This window comes from Vicugna pacos, unplaced genomic scaffold (genome assembly GCF_048564905.1).
Source record: "Vicugna pacos unplaced genomic scaffold, VicPac4 scaffold_19, whole genome shotgun sequence".
NCBI lineage: Eukaryota > Metazoa > Chordata > Mammalia > Artiodactyla > Camelidae > Vicugna > Vicugna pacos.
In genome coordinates, this window is record NW_027328740.1 from 6,739,172 (window position 1) to 6,765,143 (window position 25,972).

A 25,972-nucleotide genomic window follows, 5' to 3' on the forward strand; every position below is an offset into this window, starting at 1 on the left:
TGAAACTCACAGCTGGAAAGGTGATAACTCATGAATTATTAATAAAATAAACAAAAAAATTTAAAATAAGACATACAAATAATTGAGAGTGTCAGAGGGAGGCAGGTAAATAGAGAATTTTTTTTGGTCTTTCATTTTAACCTTTTTTCATTTTGGTAGGATGAGTTTGAGATCTTGCTACTATCCATTTAATAAATGCAGTTATAGCAATGGTCTTAAAGACTTATATAAAAGGGTAACAACAAGACGAAATCTTATCAGAGTGTAACTAAAACTAAATAAACTTCATGATAATACTAAGGAAAATGACCAAACCATAAAAGGAACATGAAAGGAACAAAGAGGAAATACCAGATCAACTGTAAATATAAGGTCAAAATAGCAATAAACATAAATATATCATAGATAATTTCAAATCTTAATGGACTAAATGCTCCAGTTAAAAGTCATAGAGTGGCAGGCTGGATAATAAAGCAAGAACATTCGATATGCTGCATACAAGAGACCCACTTCAGGGAGAAGGAAACATATTGATTGAGAGTGAATGGATGGAAAAGGGAATTCCATACAAATGGAAAAGTCATAAAAGCAGGTGTTGCAGTACTGATTTCAGACAAAAGAGTCTTTAAAACAAAGGCCATAAAGAAAGATAAAGAAGGACATTTTATAATGATTGAAGGAGTGAAACAAGACGAGGATAGAACACTCGTTAATACATATGCACCAAATAAAAGAGAACCTAAGATAATAAAATTCTTACTTACAGATATAAAGGGGGATAGTGATGGGAATCTAATCATAGTTGGAGATTTCAACACTGTATTAACATCACTGGACAGATCATCGAGACAGAAAATAAAGTAGGCAACACAGAAGTTAAATAATACAGTAGAAATATAACAGTTGCTGGATATTTTCAGAGCATTGCACAATCCACAAAATAATATATACATCCTTTAAAACTGCACATGGCACATTTTCCAGGATTCATGATATATTTGGGCACAAAAGAAGCCTCAGCAATTTTAAGAAGATAGAAATTACCTCAAGCATCTTTACTGACCAAAATGCCATGAAGCCAAAAATCAACAAAAGAAAAAAAAAGAACAAAAGGAAAACTTGGTGATTAAACAATATATTATTAAAAAACCAATGGGTCAATGAAGAAATTAAAGCTGAAATGAAAAAGTACCTTGAGACAAAAGAAAATGAAAGCAAAACCACACGAATTTTATGGGACACAGCAAAAGCAGTGCTCAGAGTGGAGTTTATAGTGATACAGGCCTTCCTCAAAAAAGAAAAACAATTACAAATAAACAATTTAACACAGCAGCAGAATGAACTAGAAAAAGAAAAAGAAAATACACCAAAAGGCAGCAGAAGGAAAAAATCATAAATATTGTGGAAGAAATAAATAAAATAGTCATTGAAAAAACCATAGGAAAAAAATCAACCATTCCAAAAGCTGTTTTACAAAAAGAAAGTAAAATCGACAAACCTCTGTCAAAACTCAAAAAGAAGAAAAAAGAGTGTACAAATTAGCAAAATAAGATAGGAGAATGGAGAAATTGCAACAAATAAAATTGAAATACAGAATATCATACGAGAATATTATGAAAATTTATGGAATCAAACTGGATAACCTAGAGTAGATGGACAAATTTCTTGAAACATACTGTCCACCAAGACTGAATCAAGAAGAAACTGACCCTTTGAACAAGCAGAACACTAGAAATGAAATCAAAATAGCAATATAAAATCTCCCTACAAATAACAGTCCAGGACCAGACGGCTTCACTCAGCAATTCTACCAAACATACAAAGAAGGACTCATACACACTTTCTCAAACTCTCCCAGAATATTGAAAATGAAGGAATACTAAAGTCATTCTATGAAGCCATAATCACCCTGATAAAACAACCAGGAAAGGACACTACCAAAAAATAGGATTATAGGCCAATATCACTGATGAACACAGACACCAAAATCCTCACCAAAATAGCAAATAGAATCCAACAAAACAGAAAAATGATCATACATCATGACCAAGTGGCGATCATGCCAGTGACACAGGGGTGGTTCAACATATGCAAATCAATCAATGTAATACAGCACATCAACAAGAGAAAGGACCAAAACCACATGATCATCTAATAGATGCAGGGAAATCATTTGATAAAATTCATCAACCACGTATGATAAAAGCTCTCACTAAAGTGGGCATAGAGGGAACATAACTCAGCATCATGAAAGCTATAGATAACAAACCTAGAGCTAGCATAGTACTCAACAGTGAGACAGTTAAAACATTCCAACTAAAATCTGGGACAAGACAAGAATGCACACTCTCACCACTCCTACTCAATATAATCTTGGAAGTCCTAGCCTCAGGAATCAAACAAGAGAGAGAAGTAAAAGGGATGCAAATTTGAAAGGAAGAGGTAAAAGACTCACTATGTGCAGATAATATATTACTATATATAGCAAATCCTACAAGATCCAGACATAAACTACAATAGGTGATCAAAGAATTCAGCAAGGTAGCAGGTTACAAGATTAAGGTTCAAAATTCAGTGGCATTGCTTTAAGCCATGGGGCGGGGGGTGGGAAGAGATAGACTGGAGGGTCAAAATTGTAGAATAGATAAACAGGATTGTACTTTATACCACAGGGAAATCTATAAAAGATCTTACAGCAGCTCATAGACAAAAAATGGGACAACAAATGTATATATTGTTTAATCACCAAAAATCAGTGGCATTTCTTTTTCAGATAATTCTATAGAGCTACAGTCAACATGACAGCACTGTACTGGGAGGAAAACAGAAATATAGGCCAATGGAACAGAATAGAGAGCCCAGAAATTAACCCACAATCTTTTGGTCAATTAACCTTCGACAAAGGAGGCAAGAAAATACAATGGAATAGAGACAGACTCTTCAGCAAATTGTGGGAAAACTGAACAGCAGCATGTAAATCAATGAAGCTAGAACACTCCCAATTAAGTTAGAACACGATACACAAAAATAAACTCAGAATGGATAAAAGACTTAAACATAAGAAAAGATACAATAAACCTCCTAGAGGAAAATATAGGCAAAACAGTATCTGACATAAGTCTCGAAAATTTTCTCATAGAAGGATTAAAAGCAAGAATAAACAAATGAGACCTAATGAAACTTACAAGCTTCTGCACAGTAAAGAAACCGAAAGTGAAATAAAAAGACAACCTACGGAATGTGAAAAAAATTTGCATATGAAACAGACAAAGGCTTGATCTTCAGAGTATATAAGCAGCTCATCCAACTGAATAAGAAAAAATAAACAACCCAATGCATAAATGGGCAGAAAACCTAAACAATTGATTCTCCAAGGAAGTCATACAAATGATCGAAAGGGACATCAGAAAATGCTCAATATCACTGATTATCAGAGAAATGCAAATCAAAACTACAGTGAGGTATCAACTCACACCAGTCAGAATGGCCATCATTCAAAAATCCACAAATCACAAATGCTGGAAAGGCTGTGGAGAAAAGGGAATCGTCCTTCACTGCTGGTGGCAATGCAGTTTGGTGCAGCCACTGTGGAAAGCAGGATGGAGATTACTTAAAACCCTAGGAATTGACTTACCATATGACACAGGAATCCCGCTCCTGTGCATAAATCCAGAAGGAACCCTACTTCAGGATGACACCTGCACCCTATTGTTCAGAGCCAGCAGTATTTAAAATAGCCAAGACATGTAAACAGCCTAAATGTCCATCGACAGTTGACTGGATAAAGTAGAGGTGTTATATTTATACAATGGAATATTTGTCAGCTATATAAAATGACAACATAACGCCATTTTCAGCAACATGGATGCTTCTGGAGAAAATCAGTCTAAGTAAAGTAAGCCAGAAAGAGAAAGAAAAATACCATATGAGATGGCTCATCAGTGGAATTTAAACTTAAAATACAAAACAAAAAAGCACAAATTCAAAACAGAAATAGACTCGCAGACATAGAATACAAAGTTTTGGTTGCCATGGGGCGGGGGGTGGGAAGAGATAGACTGGGGGGTCAAAATTGTAGAATAGATAAGCAGGATTGTACTTTATAGCACAGGGAAATCTATAAAAGATCTTACGCCAGCTCATAGAGGAAAAAATGGGACAACAAATGTATATATTTTCATTTTAACTGAAAAAATGTTCTCTAAACTGGAATTGGAGATAACTTTGTAAAATCAATTTAAATCAATAAAAAAATTAAAAATAGAGAAAAACATTATCATAAATATTACAGGTGTAAATATAATTTCTAGAGAAAAAAACTATGCAAAATAGTAGTATAACCAAAGACTTTGTTTTATGTTTTTTTTAAGATAAGCAAATCATAAAACCTCTAGCCTGGTGCATCATGAGGAAAAGATAGATGCTCCAAAGAAATAAAGTCAGAAATAAAAGAAGAGAAATAACTATTGTTACCTCAGATATACAAAAAGGGGATCAATTTGTCAACAGTTACATGCCAATAAACTGGACAACTTAGAAGAAATAGACAAATATCTAGAAAGAGAAAGAGATAAGGAGAAACAAATAATTTGAACAAACTGTTTACTAGAAGAAAAATATAACCTGCATTTACAAAAATCGTTAAATACAAGTGCAGATTTAAACAGCTCCCGTGGCGAACTGTACAAAAATACAAAGCAGAACTTATTCTCTTCAAACTACTTAAATATAATGAAGATGTGGGAAACACCCAAATGAATTTTATGAAGCTTTCACCACCCTGATAGTAAAGCCAACAAACAAAGTACGGGCAAAGAAAATTTCAAGCCGATATATCTGATAGGTTTAGATGCAGAAATTCTACAAAATATTATTAGCAAACTAAATCCAGCAATACCTAAAATGAATCATACACCATGATCAAATTTGATTCATTGCAGTGTCACAAGAGCGGTTCAACATACACAAATCAATCAGTTTGATACAGAATATTAACAAAAGAAAAAGAGGCAATGATATGGTCATCCCAATAAATCCATAAAAAGCACTTCATAAACTTCAACATTTATTCATTAAAACAGCAACAACAACAAAAATAACAACAACAACAACAACAGCAACAATGACAGAAATCTCTTAGCAAAGTAAGATTCAGGAAATATACCTCAACATAAATAAAGTCATTAATTACAGACCCACAGACAACATAATATGCAAAAGTGAAAAACTGAAAGCCAAATTAAGGAATAAGACAAAGATGCCAACTCTCACCATCTCTATTAAACACAGTACGGGAAGTCCTAGCAACAACAATCATACAAGAAAATGTTATTCATGTTGGATTGAATGAAGTAAAACCGTTATTATTTTAGATGACTTGATAATCTATACAGAGAACCCTAAAGATTCTCCACACCAAAACAACTAAAACTAATAAAGACACTTAGCAGAGTAGCATTATTCATGATAAATATACAAGAATTGTCACATTTCTTTACACTAACAATGAAATATTCCATAATTTTAAAAAATGCACATGAAATCAGATCAAAAAATGATAAACCTATGAAAAAACCATGATAATAAAATCTATAGGACACTGATAAAGATATTTAAAGATGGTGCAAAGAAATGTAAAGAAATCTCATAGTCTTAGAGGAATTAATATTGTTAAAATATACATACTACAAAAGATGTCTACAGATATAAAGTGATTCAGATCAAACCACGTGATGTTTTCCACAGAACTAAAAACAGTCCTATGATTCGTATGGAACTGCAAAAGAACCAGAACAGCAAAAGAAACAATGAGGAAAAAGAGCAAAGTTGAAGGCATAACCCATAACCCTCCCAGATCTCATATTATATTACAAAAATACAGTAAACAAAACAGAACAATGCTGGAAAACAAACAAACATCTATATCACTGGAACAGAACACAGAGGCAGAAATAAAATATCACACCTATGGTCAATTAACTATGACAAGGAAACAAAAATATACAATGCCTTAAAGACAGTATCCAGCAAGTGATGTTGAGAAAGCTAGACAGCTACATATAAATCAATGAAATTAGAACACTCCCTCACACTGTACAAAAATAAACACAAAATGACTTAAATATCTGAATCTAATACATGACACAATAAAACCCCTGGAACCTAACATAGGCAAAACAAGACATTAATTGTAGCAAAATTTTCTTATGTCACTCTCCAAAGCTGAAAAGAATAAAAGCAAAATAAACAAAAAGGTCCTAATTAAACTTAAAAGCTACTACACAGCAAAATAAACAAAATGTAAAGATGAACATGCAAATGGGAGAAAACGTTAGGAAACAATGCAATCAACAAGAGGCTAATTTCTAAAATTCACACATCGTTCATACAACTCCATCTCAAAAACCTACAAACAACTCAGCCAGAAAATGAGCAGAAGACAATTCTCTAATGAAGACACACAGATGACAAAAATTAACATAAAATCATGCTCACATTTCTAATCTTATACAAATGCAAGACAAAAAAAATAATGTTTTACCTCACACTATTGAGAAGGGATGTCATCCAAATGTCTACAAATAATAAAAACTGGGGTGGTTGTGGAGAAATAGGGACTCTCCAAAGCTATTGGTGGGAATGAAAATTGGTGAAACCACTTTGGAAACTGTATGGAAGTTCCTTTAAAAAATAAAAATACACCTATCATATGACACAGCAATCCCACTCCTGGGCATATAAAATATAGAACCTGAATACAAAGAATCCTAGGGCAAAAGATAAGATGTACACTTTGACATTGGAATTAATTTGATTCTACATATACCTCCTCTGGAAAGGGAAGCAGAAGCAAAACTAACAAAATAAGATTGGATCTCTCTAAACAGATTTTCACTGCAGAAAAAATGATCAATAAAATGAAAAGCCAATCAACACAATAGGAGAATATATTTTCAAGTGATATTTTCCAATCTAGTGTTAACATCCAAAATATATGGCAAACTCTTACCCCACAACAACAACAAAAAAGACCAAAAATTCAATTTAACGAAATGTTCACAGGAATAGAATAGATAGATCTGAATCAATTTTCTGTAGAAACATACAGTTGGCTAAATGACACATGAATATATGTTCAGAGTTATAAACTATTAGGAAAGTCATAAAACAAAAATGAGGCAAGACCTCACACTTGTCACAAGGCTCTCATCAAAAAGAAAAACATAGATGTTGGTGAGATTGTGGAGAAAAAGGAACATCGTGGACTCTGTTGATAGGAATGCAAAGTATTGATTCCATTGCATATATACATCAAAATTTTTTCATCCATTTTTCTGTCAAGGGATGTTGGGTTTGTCGGCCCCTGTCTGAAGGCTCTAGAGAATAAGCCCATGGACTGAACTGATATAAAAGCTGTGAGGAATGTCACATATCCAGGCTGGATAAGAAATGGCCTACTCAATGTCTCCAGTATGGATGGCTGGATACCCAATGATGGGTAAAATCCTTGGAGGAGGACACCCTAAGACAGGCACAGCCGGCTGGATATGAGATGGCATTCTTAATGAAATTCCGTGATGAACTTTAAAACAATCCTTGATCATTTAACATCCTGTGCTTACTGCAGGAGCATGGCGACATAAATGGCTTAAGATTATTAACATTGTTATAAATTAGATGATATGTGAGGCATTGTGCATGTCCTAGATAAACCCTTCTTCTAAGAATCAATATACAGAGAACTGCTTTGATTCTCTCCACATAGTGTTTGTGTGTATATGATACTGTGCCACTGACAGGGTTAATTTAATTTGTTGGGAGTATCTTAAAAGGATGTTGCATTATATATAATGCTCTTTCTGCACCTATTGAGATGATTATGTGAGTTTTGTTTTTCATTCTATTAGTGTGGCATGTCATCTTTATTGATTTGAATATTTTGAAGTATCCTTAAATCCAGGTATAAATCCCTTGACTCATGTATGTGTATGATACATTAAAAGTGCTGTTGAATTCATTTTCCTTCTGTTTTGTTGAGAATTTTGGCACATATGTTCATCAGGGACAATATTCTATATTTTGAATATAATGTCCTTTCTAGCATTGTTATGCAAATAAAGCTGTCATAAAACAAGTTTGTAATCTTTCACCCCATCAAATTCTTGGAAGATTTGGGGAAGAATTGGTGTAAAATTGTCTTCAATTGCATGACAGAATTCACCAATAATGTCGTCTTGTAAATTTTTTCTGTTTTGTGAAGTTTGAATTACTGATTTACTCATACACACTTTTGCTTTATTTAACTTTGTAATTTCTTCTTGATTCAGTGTTGGAAGACATATGTTTCTGGGAATTTGTCTTTTGTTCTAGGTCATTCAAATCGTTGGCTGGTGACAATTTCTTATGATGCTTTGCATCTCTACAACATCAGTGGTAATATCTTCTCTTTTATTTCTAATTTTATTTGTGACTTTATTTTTTAGCCAACCTAAACTTTTGTCCAATTTATGTTTAAAAGAAACAGGTTTAGGAATATTTTTTTATCTTTTCAATTGTTTCTCTTGTTATTTCCCTTACTCTCATTCATTCAATTTTCTTCTTTATTCATTCTTTTTCTCCTAGTTTCTTGAGGTGTAAAGATATGTAGTGTGAAACTTTGTATTTCATTTATTATTCAATATTTTTTATTTAGTTATTATTTATTTATTTACTTACATATTTATTCATTTACTTACCTTTGAATTATGCCATTTACAATGTGTCAAACTGTGGTGTATAACAGTGTTCCCGTACATGTATACATTTGTGTGCCTATTAAAAGTTACTTCACTATTTTTAACTTACTGCCCTGTGTCATACAAAAGAAATTTTGAAAATATCTATTTTTATATATAGTGGATAACATTTATAATTCTACAGCTCCCAAATATATCCTCTCACAGCCCCTTTTTTCAGTATTCATAAAATTGTTTAGTAGGTCTGCGAGTGTGCTTCAGTTTTGTAGATGAAATCATAGTGTTCTCATCCAAATTTTTTTTTAAGGTTTCACATTTGTCATGTCATGTATTATTTTTCTTTCTCTTTCTTGCTTACTTCAATTAGAATGACACTTTATGGGGGCATCCATTTTGCTGCAAATGTCATTGTTTTATCATTTTTTATTTCAGAAAATTATTCCATTGTGTAAATAAGGCATAAGTTCTGAATACTGTCAACTGTTGTTGGACAATTAGGTTTCTACCATGTCATGGTTGTTGTATATAGCACTGCTAAGATCATTGGGGTGCAGGTGACTTTTGGAAATCGGATTCCCTTTGATATATACCCAGAAGTGTGAATGCTGGATCGCACATTAAGTTTATTTTTATACTTAAGAGGAATCCCCAACCTGGTTTCCACAGTGACTGCACCAATCTACATTCCTACAACAGTGTTGGAAGGTTCCCTTTCTCCACAGTTTCCCAGGCATTAATTGTTTGCGGACTTTTGAATGATGGTCATTGTGACTATTGAGGGGTGATACTTCATTAGAGTTTTGAATTGCCCTTCTCTGATAATGATAGTGAGCAATTTTTTTTTCATATATCTGTGTGACATTTGAATGTCGCTATTGGAGAATTGCTTGTTTAGGGCTTCTGCCCATTTTCAGACTGGGTTTCTTGTTTTTATTTTATTATTATTAGGTTTTATGTAGTCTTTATATTTAAGTAATTAAGACTTTGTCAGTTACATCACTTCTAAATATTATCTTTAATAATGTAGGTTGTCATTTTTCTTTGTTTATGGTTCCCTTTGCTGTGCAAAAACTTATAAGTTTAATAGGGTCTCATTTACTAATTTTGCTCTTACATTCTTTACAGGGTTAGGCTGTTCTACGAGATCATTGCTGAGATTTACCTCGGAGTGTTTTGCATATGTTTCCTTCTAGGAGATTTACTGTGTCTTGACTTTCATTTAAGTCTTCAAGCCATTTAGAATTTATTCTTGTGTATGGAGCGAAGGGTGTTCTAACTCCAGTGCTCTGCATGCTGCTATCCAGTTTTCCCAAAACCAGTGGTGAAGTGATGGTCTTTTCTCTGCCATATTCATGGCTTTTCTGTCAAAGATTAATAGAACATAGGCCTGTAGATTTATTCCTAGGCCCCCTATTCTGTTCCATTTGTCCATATGCCTGTTTCTGTACCAAAATCATGTCATTTTGATTATTGTATCTCTGCAATAGTTTATGGAGACCGGGTGGTTTATTCCTCCAGCCTCTTTCTTTTTCTTGAATATTGCTTTGGGGATTATCGATCTTTTATGACTCTACGAAAATCCTAGGATCATTTGTTACAGTCCTAAAAAGAAATGTTTTGCATAATTTGATAGGAAATTACATTAAGTCTGTGGATTGCTTTGGGCAGTATGGCCGTTTTAACAATATTGTTTCTTCCTTTACAAGACCATTGGGTATCTTTTCAATTTTCATATCTTTTTTGATTTCCTTAATCAATGATTTCAAGTTCTTCATGTATAATTCATTCATCTCCTTGGTCAGATTTATTTTTAAACATTTTATAATTTTTGGTGCAGTTGTAAAAGCGGTTGCTTCTATAAGTTTTTCTCCTGTTGATTCAATGGTAGTGTAAAGAAATGCAATTGGTTTTTGTACATTACTCTGGTTACCTTGTCCAGTTCCTTTTCAGCCTAAGTAATTTTTTGTGAACCATTTACAGTTTTCTATATATAGTGTCATATCTGCACATAGTGATATTTTATCTCTTCTATTCCATTAGAATATTTTGTTTCTTTTTTTGCCTGATCTTTGTGGCTAGGAGATCCAAGACTATATTGAATTGAAATTGTGAGAATGGGCAACCTAGCCTTGTCTCAGGTTTTTGTGGGAAGTTTTCCAGTTTTTCACCATTGAGTATTTTGCTGGCTATATGTTTGTCATAAATAACTTTCATTATATTGAGATATGGTCCCTTTATGCCCACTGTGATAAGAATTTTTATTGCAAATAGGTGTTAAATTTTATCAAATGCTTTCTCTGCATCTACTGAGATGATCATGTGGCTTTTTGTCCTCTCTGTTTTTGATACGGTGTATCACAATTGATTGATTGATTTGCATATGTTCAACCATCCTTGTGTTCCTGGGATGAACCTAACTTCACCATGGTGCATGATCTTTTTTTTACACGATGTTGGATTCTGTTTGTTAATAATTTCTTATGGATATTTCCATCCATGTTTATCAATGATATTGGCCTATAGTTTTCTTTTAAGGTAGTGTCTTTATCTGGTTTTGGTATCAGGTTGATGTTGGCCTTATGGTGTGAGTTTGGGAGTACTCTCTCCATAGCAAACTTTTAGAAGAGTTTGAGGAGGACTGGTATGGATATTTCTTTGTACATTTGGTCAAATTCACCAGTGAAGCTATTTGGGTCTGAAATTTTGTTTGCAGAGATTTTCTATTTTATTGAAAATTATATCCCATTTCTGGTGATCTCTCTGTTCAAATGGTCAATTTGTTCTCGATGCAATAAAGTGGGCTAATATTTCCAGAAACTTCTCCATGTCTTCTTGGTTATCCAGTTTGTTTCCATACATTTGCTCATGGTATTCCCTTATGATATTATGCAAATTTGTTGTACTCTTTGTAGTTTCTCCATTTTCATTTCTTATGTTATTTGTGTTCTCTCTCTTTTCTTGTTGGTGGGCCTGTACAGAGTTTGTCAATTATGCTTACTATTTCATAAAAGAGTTTGGTTGATTTTTTCTATTTTTTAAACTCTATTTCAATTATTTCTTCCTTTATCTTTATTATTTCCCTCTTTCTGCTTACTATTGGTTTTGTTTTCTCTTCTTTTCATGATTAGTTTACAAAGAACGTTAGATTATTTATTTGAAATTGCTTTTATACTTTAAGGAGAGCCATGTCACTTTGAATTTCCCCCTTTAGCCTGCTTTAACTGTATTCCATAGACTTTGCTGGGGAGATTGAAAATGTGAAAGATAGATTAGAGTATTTCCTCACATTGTATGCAATCCATGAGCACAGACTATCTTTTAATTATTTTGTTTACTTATATTTTTTCACCTTTAATTTATAGATCTATGTTTAGGTCTTTTATTTCATTTATCAAATTTATTCCTATTTTATACTTTTTGGTATAAATGTGCACACAATTGTTTTCCTAATTTCTCTTTCTGATAATGTGTTGTTACTATATAAAAATACAACAGATATTTGTATATTGGTTTTGTACTCTGCAAGTTTACTAAGTTTGTTGACTATTTCTAACAGTCACTGGAAGAGAATATGGAGTTTTCCATCTGTGTATAATTGTGTCTTCTGTAAAAATTTTACTGCTTGTTTACAAGTAGGAGTCCTTTTATACTTTTTCTTGACTTGAAATTCTGGCTAGGACTTCTAGTAGTGTAATTTATGACTTGTGAGAATGAGCTACTTTTTCGTATTACTGGACCAGAGAAAATATTCCTGTATGTTAACATTGAACTTGATGTTACTCATGGGTTTTTCATATATGGCTTTTATTATGTTTAGTTATATTCTATTCTAGAGCGAATCGGTTCAGCATGTTTTATATACAAAAGTTAAGATCAGTTCTGTCAATAATTTTCCTACATTTTTGAGATTTTTACTTTTGAATTCTCTGTTTTTTAAGGGATGGTATCACATTTATTCATTTGCATATGTTAAATATTATTTATGAATCGGGACTAATTCAAACTTTACTATAGTTTATAATACTTATAATATGCCTTGAATTCAGGTTGCTAATATTAATTTAGAATGGTATATATGCATACTAAAGGATAAATTTACATTGTAGTTTGAGTGTACATTTATTTATTTACAAATTTATTCCCTCATTTTGAATTTGGCTTATGTTTAATGGGATTCATTTCTAAATAAAGAATATAATTTTTGGTACAACAGGATTTACTACAGTTTACTGATACAGAACATAGCTAGTATTAACAATTAGTGCACAAATCACTTGCCTTAAAATGCGGTATTATAATAACAATGCCAACTGTTCCAAGACTGGGAAACATATTGCTTCCTAAAATGCATCACCGGGTCTTTTAAACACCAACCCACATACAGTTATTTCTTTGTTTTTTGATTGTTTTTGTTTGCCACTTAATGGAGGCACTGCTTATTGAACCCAGGATCTTGTGCATAACTGTATTTATCAACATCATTTTGGAACACTTAACAGAAACCACAAGAGTATGGATTATAAAGATGACAAGAAAATGTATTACTTATAGGGACTGAAAAACCACTGTGTGAAAGAATGGCAAAAATAAATATTTGTAAGCATACAATAAGATTATCCATTGTGTAATTTTAAAGTTGAGTATTAAATTACATTTGTTTTTTTTATAGCACTGAATTACAATTTAAAACAAAAATCCCCCCCTTTGGGATTTCTTAAATTTAATTGATTATTTTAATCTAATTTTAAATCATAATTGTTTACCATTTATTTATAAACATACCAAATAAACTGATATTTACTCTGCTCATGTTTTGAATATAGAGCTACTTATTGTAAAGAACACAGATAAATAACTACTACCGTTTCCAAATCAAATTATGTTTCACTTTTATTACAAATGATAATGAAAGTGTTATACATTTTCTGCAAAGGTCGTACACAAATTTATTTAAATACGAAAACTTTAAAATTATTTTATTTATTTTGTGCATTATTTATACTCTGCTCACCAATCTGGCATAAATTTTTGCACAAAAGGAAAGAGATTTGTTTTATTTCATAGACCCCAAAATTAAAGTATATCAAAAGGTTTTGTGGGGATAATATTTGCAGATCACACTATAAATAACAGCATCCTATATGTTTCATTTAAACTGGATGAATGAGAATTAAACACTTGCTGAATGTTACACTTGGATTGCTAGGAGACTAGTCGTTTTTGATATCACAGCTACTCAGGTTTAGAACCATTGTGATGGCCTAGTAGTTTATTTGTGTAGGTCTGCCAAAGCAGCATTTGAAGCTGCAGTTCTCAAAATCATGCAGATTAAAAAAGTAGCTGTTGAAAAAGTTATTTGAGATGGCACATATTTCTTCAGAAATTCAAGATGTGTCTCCTAAAAATGGACCAACTGGTTCAGGAAACTCCGGTAGATCTCTATTGTGTGATCAAACATTCTCTGAGGACTTGGACTTGAGGTCTGTGATTGATGAAAATGCTTTTCAGAGTTTGTCTGAATAATCCTTGATAAAAAGACAATGTTATACACATTGTGTCTCAGAGTCAGATGAAGATAATGATTTTCGTTCTCTGACATTTCCAAGAAAACTCTGGAAAATGGCTGGTAGTGTCCAATAAAAATCCATCTAGTGAGATGATAATGGATCTTCCATAGTGATTGATGAAGTTATTTTTAAGAAGGAAGTTTGGAAAGAAAGGCCCCATTCAGAATATTTGAAACTGGAAGTATGAAAAGATCAATTAGACAGATTAAGCTTTATGGGTTTAGTAAAGTGCAGCAGAATTTTCAAAGATGTGCTTGTCTAGCTGACTTTCAGGCAGAAGAAAAAGAAGTTTCTGTTTTAAGCAAGGTATTCAGAAATTTTAGTTACCACTTGATTACTTAAATATAAAATTTTATTTTGTACATCAATCTATTGTAATATAAATGTAAAGCTAGATTTTGAAAATTGTATAAAATTACTAAGTCTAAAATTCTTTATTTTCTCTAAAAATAAGGACAGTGTCTTAAGTATTCAAGATAATGAGAAAAATTGATGGCAACTATGAATCTTATCAGAAATCTAAATAAAGGTATTAATGCTGCTTTTCAAAAGTGGCATTCACTATTACTGCAAATGCTAACTTCCTAAGTTTGATGACTACACTATTTAAATGTGTATTTTCCAAATAAGGAATTTTGAAATATCATAAGCAATGTTCACATTTTGATGATATTATCTTTGCATTGTTAATGTGAAATCTGAGGTTTCATAGGTTAGGCTTATTGTAGTCTTGTATTTTGTTTTAAAATATTACTAAAATCTTCCTCCTTTGGTTTTAGCTGCAGTTTTACCATAATCCAAATAATAAACGAGTCTGTCCCCAGCTTTTAGTGAGAATAAAAAGAAGAGTTGGGATTAAAAATGCCTCTCTGATATCTTCATTGGCTGAAGATTTCAAAAAGAAACACTTTAAAGCAGGGGGTAATGTGAATAATAATAATTCTGATTTTGTGACTGACACTAGTGGGGAAAGTGCATTTTTACCTTCTGCAAATTTAAACATGCCTCTAATAAGAACACCCTCTACTAGCCACATAATTTGTGATACAATTACCCTGATCAGAGATGATTTTTCTCCTCCATCATCAATATCACTTAGACCCCCAGAACAAATTGCAGTGGATCAACGTGCTGTTTTAAGTCAGTTTACCACTGTCCACGGGCACTCTTAAAGCAGCTTCACTGAAGCAAATGGCCGTGTTGTGAACTTCATTACAACTACAAATTCTAATTCTCAATACAGCAACTTGTCTCCCGTACAGAGTAGTTATTTTGGACTAATGTTGGAGCCTTCTATTTTTCCAAATAGATATCACAATATATCTGCCAATGAAGTTCGTTTTTCTAAACTTCAACCAGGAGCAACCCACGGTTTCCAGTGCCAGTGATAGCTGATACATCAGCTACCTCTCTTCCAAGGCCAACTCATCAGCCATCTTCAGTTTATGAACGTCATCCTAATTACAACTGATCTACCAGAGGACTACCAGAGTATGCAGGATAACAAAGATTAAAATTGATGTTGGAAAATGTCGACAAATATCTATATTTTTCTTATTTGAACAATAAACATAGATGTGTACCTGTATTTTCCTTATGTTTTTTAAAATAGAGAAAAGAGTTAAACGGAGACTAAGTTACCATTTAAAGAAAAAAGAGATATTTGATTGATATGATCATTTGATGGAAAAATATAGGAGTAAATTTAAATAATTTCTTGTAAGGAAGAAGAGAAAATGGAAGAATTTGGAAGAAGACTAAAACATAGAGAGAGGGAAAAGTGCTAAGTGGTTTCTGGTTCATCCTGGAAAGTATTAAAAGTGTTAAGTTAGGATAGGTTGGAACAGGAGATAAATGCAGGTTCCGGCCCAGGGATCATGATCTCTCTTATGTCATCCCTGGTATCATGAATTTCACATGATGTAGTCTCAGATGGCTTATTCTGCATGTGCTAGAATTTAAGAGGTAATTTTATCTATGGTCTTCTTTGTGATGTTCTCAAAGCATTCCAATTGGTGTTTCCTTTTCCTCCCCTCAAGAGTCTACATTATATTTTCAACTGAATATTTTATGTTACTTTTATTTTCCAGCCAAAGACAAGATTAAATTCTCAGGGTGGCACTTAATGCCTTTCCAAATGTAAGCCCACAAACTCAACATAGTTTAGTCATTCCTTCATAGACCTGGAACCTGAAAACTTTAGCAGATCTTTATGTTTCACTGTTTATGGTGATACATCCAGGCAAATGCTTGTCAATCATATTAAATCCAACCTCAAAACTTTTGCTCCAGCTCATCCTTGGTCGTAGGTTGTCCTCCTTTTACCTAGTTTGATTTTCCCTGTCTCAGCACAGAAACCACCTCCTCCAGATATTTTCTGTCTATCCCCCTTTCCTTGTTTAACTTGGATACCAGCACAGTAAGCACAGCACTTGCCACAGGATGCATTTTAATATTTAGTGAATGAAAAATACATGTTTACTTTAAGCAAAATCTACTTTCCTGAAACAAAAAATCTCATGGTTTTCAAACTATTTCGTTATTATCTTTACTCTTCAATACAAACTAGCTGTTTTCATAGCCCAAGGACTAGTCAATCAAGACAGTATGTGAAGGTAGATACATGAGATAAAGTATTATTTTCTTGTTAATTCATGCCTCCAGAGGCCTAAAGAATTCCATTCTATTTTGCTGGATTTTTTCCTGTCTCTTCATCACCCACCCACCCCAAAATAGCTGATTCTCTTCCCCATACCAATAATTATACTGCCTTCTAATTAATTAACTTCTTAGAATCAGAGCTTTATCCAGAAGAGGCAGTGCCATTGCAAACATTTAATGTAGGTTTATACACCCCACATAAGTTGTGACCCTTCGAACCTTCACACATTTAGTATCTTAGAGGTACTTGACCCTTGGTTGGGATGGTCGTATTCAGTAACCAAATTGCAATCTAAACTGTGTGGAATAAAAAGAGGTGACGGTGGTAGAATTAAAAATTTGTCCAACTGCAATAATACCAAATATCTGCAGATATTAGTAAATATAAATTATTCGTGGAAGACTTTGACAACTTCCCCTTAATTTAAAATTAAAGGTGAAGCATTTTCAGTATGTGAAATGCCCTGAAATGCTGGAAAAATTGAAGGCAAGGTCAAGGAGCCTAAGGCTTCTGCTCACAATCATGCAGCCAGTGTCAGCTGATAAGACTGGAATGGCAACATTGAGTCCTGAAAATGTGTCACCAGTACTGAAGAAAGCCTTTGATAATCGAGAGAATGGGCAAGTGGGCCAGGGTAAGCTCTAGCAACATCCCACCAGTATGACCTTTACCAAGAGAAAAGTGCCCACTTGCAGCAGAAGATCTTTGTCTGGACAGCAGTGGTTGTTCCTACAACAGAAACATCGAGCTTTTAAGTTTGTGAGCTCAACTCTGATGGTGGCTATGTTGTTGCTTACATTAGCAGTCTGGGGTTCAGTTGGGCCAGTTCAGCAGATAGTTTCCAGGTCTCTTATCAGCCAGTGGGTCTTGCCGTGATCATCATAACAAAGTTCAATACTGATAAGTCAAAAGCCACAGTTTACTTTCATTATTAGAAATCCTAAATAAGAATATTATTTGTCCATCTGTAGCTTTCTACCTGGGAAAACTAGATAATTGGCAATAGTAGAAAAGTTGGCTGGTGTTTTGAAAACTATACACTGAGGTCTCCCCACTGAATTATTCCCACTAAATACTACAAATCTTCCTACCACTGTGTGTGTGTGTGAAGATGGATTGTTAAGCAGTAACTAAGTTTGTCTTAGTTAAGTCATCAGTGAATTATTCCTCTGCATTTGGCAGAATCTCTGTGAATTAAGAGTTTTATTGAGCCACCAGATTTCCTTCTGATCAGGGAGAGGTAGATTATATTTCTCCCAGTATACTAATTGTTACCTGTTCATTGAATTCCGAGCTGATGCTAGGGCCAATCCACTGAAACCTTGAATTGGACTGAGGCATATTCATTCTCCAGTCCCCAGAGCCCAGCACAGGACTGAGTCTCATTTTTAATTTAAGCTTATGTCCAAGTTTTTTCCTTTAATTCTCATTGTTGACACAATTTATTTTGGCTTTGAACACCCGTTGACTCATTTATAGAGACTGAACCTCTGATATATTCCCGTTCAACTACAAATTGCAATAACCTTCCTTTCGCTGATCTATCTGGAATAGAGTGCGTGTAGTCATCATTTTGAAAGCAGTCCTCAGTTCTAATAATGCAGATCCTTTTCAGTTGTTTGCCCAGCACTTGAGCGAGAATGTTTGTTGTGGATCTCAGGGATTATCCTCACATCCCCTAATGCAACCATGAGAAAACACCTCATTGTTAAACAAAATGAAAACTTTGTCAGTATTACATTCCCATTGCAGAACAGTTAAGAATTGTAGGAGTTCTGATATTTTACCATGCTGAGATTTTTAGCAACCTAGCATGTTCCTTTCTTACAGATGCTGTTTGGGAGATGAGACCTCTGGTCAGAGACAGTGAACATTATTACTCACAGAAAAGCAGCCATGGTTAACTTTTGTATCCGTTCCCTTATCTCAGATGAATACACGGATTTAAATTTTGATGCCTACAGAAGCAATGGGCTATTATCATGAAAAAAAGGTTAAGGCATGGTAAAACACTAATTATATTAGTATCTTTATGCATTATGTATTAGAATCCCTTATTTATTGGTATCTTTACCTAGGATAAGTCTATCATGACTCAAGTTTACTTGCTGTAAAAACAAACATGAGAAATGACATGAGAAACAATGATCATTGTATATCCATTTTTCCTCCTGCTTTTATTGAGATATAATTGGCATAATACATTCTGTAAGTTTAGGTGCACAGGGTAGGCTTTTGAGTTACATGTATCATGAAATAAATATCATAGAAAATTTAGGGAGAATTCATTTTCTCATTTAGATACAGTATTAAAGAAATACAATTTGTATCTTTGTTGTGATGAGAAATCTTATGGTCTTCACTCTTAACAACATTCATATATAACATAAAGCATTATTTATTGTATTTATCATTTTAATACATAGCATCCCTAGAACACGTTTATTTAACGGCTGGAGGTTTTTATCTTTCGAGTGCATTAATCTAATACTCCTTTCCCAAACCCTGTCTCTGTTGACTACAAATCTGTTTTTTTTTATAAGTATGGTTGTTTGTTTTTGAAGTGTTCTTCAATGTATAACACTGTTTTAGTTTCTCTTACATAACATACTGTTTACAATTTTTAATACATTTCAAACTGATCACAAGAATAAATCTACTTATGATATGTAGCTATTTAAAGATATTTCATAATTATTGACTATTCCCCATATAGTATATTTCTGGTCCCTGACTCATTTAATTTGCTACTGGAAAATTTTCTCTCTTAATTTTTCTCAACTATTTCTTTTTGTTCAGCACATTTCCCTGCTTCTAGTAAACAACCTGTTTCTTTGTATGTCTATAACTCTTTTTCTGTTTTGTTATGTTAATTTGTTTTAAATTCCAAATATGAGTAAAATCATTTAGCATTTGTCATTGTCTGTCTGACTTATTTCATTTAGCATATTACCCTCTTGGTCTAAGCTGCAAATGTCAACAACCTATAATTTTTAGAGCTGAGTAACAACCCATTGAATTTTTATGTGTGTGTGTGCATATAGATATATATATATAGTGTGCATATATATATATATTTATTGTGTGTGCATATATATATACAAATATAGATAAATCTGTAGTTAATTGATGGGTAGATATATATACTATAAACACACATTTTCTTTATCCATCATTTATTGATGAGCAAATAATTTGCTTCTATATCCTCTTTATAAATAATGCTGCAGTGAATATACGTTTGAATTTATCTTTTCTAGTTTGTGTTTTTATTTTCTGGGAATTGGTATCCAGATAAGGAATTGTTGGATCATATATCATTTTTAATTTTTAGATAAAACTCCATAGTTTTTTCCACAGTGGCAGCACAAATTTACATTCACTGAAGCATTACATCAGGGTTCTTTTTCTTACATCCTCACCAATATTTATATTTGTTATCTTTTTGATCATAGTCATTCTGAGAAGAGTGACATAAAATCTCATTGTGTTCTGGACTTGCATTTTTCTGATGGTTAATGATTTTGACCATTTTCATATGCCTGTTGATTACCTTTCCCCCACTGTGTATTCATTTTTTGTAATGGGCTAAGTGACCATAACTGTCTGATTTCATTTTTAGGCATTCTGTTGTGTTCCATTATTCTGTTTGTTCTGTGCCACTACCATATTCATTACTGTAGCTTTGTTTTATAATTTAAAATCAGGGACAGTGATACATCCTCTTTGTTCTTTGTCAAAGTTCGTGTTTTTAGTGTGTTTGTTTTCTTTTCTTTTCTTTTTTTAGTGATTTCAAATCTTTTGTGTTTACATGTAAATTAAAGAATTATGTTTTTTAAGTGTCTGAAAATGTATTTTGTTCTTGATACGAACTGAATTTTATTTGTGTATTTTCTTGGCTTGTACTGTCATTGAAACAATATATTTTCCTAATATATGAACACAGTATATCCTTTCATTTGTTTGCATTATCTTCAAATTCTCTTATAAATATTTTATAGTTTTCTGACTACAGGTCTTTTACCTCCTTGGTTGGGTATATTTCTTGATTTTTATTTTGTAATGCAACTGTAAATGAGACAGTTCCCTCACTTTCTCTATCTGTTAGCAAGTTGTTAATGTGTAGAAATGCAAGATTTCTGTATGTTAATTTTACATTCTGAAATTTTAACAAATGCATTGATAAGGCCTAGTAGTTTTGTGGCATCTTCCTTAGGATTTCTGTTTAAAATTTTTCATCTACAAACAGATACTTTCACTTCTTTTCTGAAATAGCTATATTTTATTTAACTTTATTTTGGATAGCTATGGCTAAAATTGCCATTACGATATTGAATAACAGTGATAAGAGTCAGCAACCTTGTCTTCTTCCTGCTCTTACAGTAGATGCTTTCAGCTTTTAATCAGTGTGTGCCATGTTAGCTGAGTTCTTGTCATATATGACCTTAATTGTGTTGAGGTATGTTTCCTCATGCATAATTTGAGGAGAAATATAATTATAAATAGATACAGAATTTGTCAAAACATTTTATGACTCTTTTGAGGTGACCATATAATTTTTATTTTTCAATTTGTAAGTTTGGTGTATCATATTGATTAATTTGTGGGTAATGAATCACTTTTGCATCCCTGGAACAAAAGGGTCTTAATCATATTGCATAAACCTTTTAATGTACTGTTTGCTTTGCTAACATTTTAGTGATGATTTTTGCATATACGCTTATCAGTAGTATTTAAACTGTAATTTTATGAGGTATTTCTTCCTGTTTTAGTAGTAGTGTAATACAGAAATGTGGGGTAGGAAGCCTCTGTTCCTCTCGAAGTTTTTGGAATTCTCTGAGAAGTATAGGTGGTAGCTCTGCTTTTAATGTTTGGCAGAAGTCACCTAAGAAGCTGTCTAAGACTGGAATTTTATTTCTTGGGAGATTTTGTTTAATTACTTATTCAATTTCATTCATGAGAATCTGTTAATATTTTCTATTTCTCATTCCATCCTGAAGATTTTGTCTTTCTTAGAAATTGTCCATTTCTTATAGGGATTTCATTATAATGTCATATAATTTGTTGTATCATCTTATGATGCTTTGTGTTACTTTGATATAAATTGTAACTTCTCATTTATTTTGGAGCTCTTTACTCCATACTATCTTTTTAGCTCATGAATCTTGTTAAATTTTATCAGTTATATTTATCTTTCAAAAGCCATTATGTAGTTTGTTTAGATGTTTCTATTTTTAATCTTTATTTTATTTATTTATGTTTTGAACTTTCAGCTGTCTTTCCTTCTAATAACAACTTTCTTTATTATTTTGCTGCATCTTTTGTTTGCAAGTTTATTTTATAAGAGAGAGAGATGTTTCTTACTTGTATAAGTGAGATTATTTTGCTATAAGCATCCCCACAAATACTGCTTTAGCTATACCCCATGGACTTTTTTTTTTGTTCTCATAATTCTTTATGTATTTTTCTTTGATTTATGCAGAAATCCATTGGTTGTTTAATATTGTATGATGTATCCTCCACATTTTACAATTTTTCTCACTAATACTAAAATTACTTTTAGTAATTTTCTATTCTCATAGAATCCACATGTTTCTTCACAAAACAAGGAGAAAAAAATAAAATTTATGCAAAATTATGAAAGACACAAATTTTCTAAAATTAACTTTGAAAAATGAACAAAAATGTGGGTATTATTCTCCCTGACTTTAGAACATACTTCAAAGCTACAGTAATCAAAACATCAAAATATATCACTAAAAGAATCACATAGATCAATGGAACAAAATAAAGAGTCCTAAAATAAACCCACACACATATGGTCAATTAGTCTACAATGAAGCAGGTGAGAGTATACAATAGAAAAAAGACAGTCTCTCCAACATGTAGTTCTAGGAAAACTGGACAGTGCATGTAAAAGGAAGATGTATGAGCACTTCCTTCCATTTTATACAAAATAAGATAAAAATGGATTAATTTCCTAAATGTAAAACCTGAAACTATACAATTTCTGACCAAGAACATGAGCAGAACTGCCTTTGAGATAAATCATAGCAATATTTATTTTTAATCTATCTCTTAAGTAAAAAAAAATAAGGTAAACTAACAATAACAGTTTATAATTTTACTGAGGAAATAATAAATGTACTATGTGATACAGGGATTCCACTTCTTTTATAATTGTGAAGTGCCAAACCTTTTGCAAAGCAAAGGAAACCTTCAGCAGGACTTATGACAAAACACAGAATAGAAGGAGGAGTTTCAGACAGTGAAACCAACAAGTTGTTAATTTCAATAATATTTACATAGCATATTAGACTCAATATTTAAAAAACAAAGACCCGAACTTAAAACAGTTGAAGGATCTTCCTGGAAAGTTTTCAAAAACAGACATGTGGATGATTTTCATGCTCATGAAAAGAAACATAACGTTGCTATTCATTAGGAAAATGTAAATCAAAACCAGAATGAAATATAATCTCACAGCAACCAAAATGGCTATTAAAAATGTCTTCAAATGACAAACATTAATAAGAATGTCGATAAAAGGGAACCAAGGTACACTTATGGTGGAAATATAAATTGATGCATTCACTATAATAAAAGTGTGGACAGTGCTAATGAAACTAGAAATAGAAGCATTATATGTTGCAGCAATTCCAGTTTTTGATATAAATGTGAAAAAAACCTGAAAACATTGACTTTAAAGGATATATTACCCCAATGTACTTTACATCATAATTTATAACAGCCAAGGATAGAAGCACAACTCAATTGCCCATCAACATATGATTGGATGATGTAGATGTGAGAGATAGATAACATAATACTTAGGCATTGTCATATTAAAAAATGAAATTATGCCATTTGGAAAAATGTGACTGGACCCAGATATTGTTGCACATAGGAAAATAAGTCATACAGATAAAAACACTCTAAGTTACCACTTACATGAGGAAACTAAAGATATAAGAGAAATAATCATAAAAATACAGAAACAGAATCACATATATATGTGTAATGTACCAAGTAGTGGTTTCCATTGGGGACAGGGAAGATGGATGGGGAAGACAGAAATATGTAAGCTACTAGTTATAAATTTGAGAAGCAACAGGGCTATATTTATAGCACAGAGAAATATTTTATGAATTTAAATGATTTTAGAGATTATAGGCATATATTATACTAAAATGTGCATGCTTTTGGGAAAATATTGAAGAAAAGAACCCAGGAATAACAAAATATTTTATAGTACTCTGATATAAAGGGAGGTGATTTGTTCACTTTCTTTGCTGTTCTTATAATGACCTTATTAGAATTTAAGTGTTTAAATGAACAAGTATAGACTTTGAAAAAAGTGACATAAGTTTAAATTATTTCTGTCTCTCCCCATAAATCAACAGTCAGTGAAACGATCACATCTCAACAAAAATAAATACAACACAAAACAATACTCCAGAACACATATGTACAGCTGAAGTTTGGTGGGCTAAAACACATAAAGGTGGCTGAACTGAGGGAAGAGCAGAGTTGGTGCCTGCATCCAAGGCCCACTGACTAGGGTATCTGAGCCCAGAGCTTCAAAGTACCCAGAAGAAACAGGGTCTCAGTGGTTCCCACAGCTTCAGCCTCCAGCTGCACCAGTACTCATTGTCACAGGTAGCTAGGAGGGAGCCACAATGCAGACAGAATTTCCATCCTTTAAACCCTCAAACATTCATGACACTCTCCCTCCTCCCTATTCACAGTGGTGGAGACAATGTACCATGCAACATAGGACATGGCAAAGGCACTTGTCTGATTCCAACTTCCCACCTGTCTTTACATCTTTCCTCAATGTGTGCACTAAGTCTTAAGGGATATAAGATAAAAGGAAGGGTTCACAGGCCCAGTGACATCAGTGGCATTAACTACCAGATTTATCTAAGAAATGACAATGTAAACAATCTTTTATCCAGACAGTAGCGACTGGAAAGTGCCATTTTGAAATATTATAAGAGGTAGCTCAGGTAAGTAAAACCAAATATTGTGCAATATTGCGATCGACCAATAACAAAAGCAAGGACTCCAAATCCCAATCGGTTTTTTACTGTCAGCAGAACAATAATTCACCAGGATCATGACCAATCACAGTAACATTATAGGGCATGCACACACATAGATACAAACACACAGATATCGACACAGACCCAGATACACACGCACAGGCACATGCACACACACACACACACACACACAGACACACACACTGTCAACCCTGCAGCAAACAAACTTAAAGTCATGGAATATTGCCGTATAACTAATAGAGAATCCAAAGAGATGTCATAGAGAAACTCAATACAAAAACAAAACTCAAAAAGCAGTTTAGTGAGCTCAGGAATAAAATAAAAGTTGATAAGTTATACATTACCTAAGAGACTGAAACTATAAAGCAAACAAACATTATTGGAGGACCAGATGAACTCAATAAATGAGATGAAGAATGCAACAGAAAGCACTGGAAGAAGACTGTCTTTGTGGAAGAGAGGTTAGCAAACTCACCAATACAAAACTAGAAATGATAGGAGAGGGCAAATATACAAGATATCAAAAAGTGAGGAAATTTTACAGTAGCCTTCAGACTTCCTCAGGAAGTGAACATTAGAGTGAAATCCTGGAGGGAGATGAAAGTTAGACGGCAGCTGATGGTTTATTTAAAGTAGTAATAGTTGATAACTTCCTGAACCTGGTTAAAGAACTGATATACAAGTCCGTGAGCCAACAAAACACCAATAACTTTAAGACAAAGGGACCTCCTTCAAGATACGTCATATGCCAATTGGCAAGTCAATGACAGTGTAAAATTTTAAAGGCAGCAAAAAAAAGTTATGATAATCTACAAAGGAACCCTCATTAGGCTATCAGCAGATTGCTGAGAAGAAAACATACGCCAAGGGTAATTAAAATGACATTATCATACTCCTGAAATAAGAAATCTCTCACCCAAGAATACTCTACATTTCACAGTT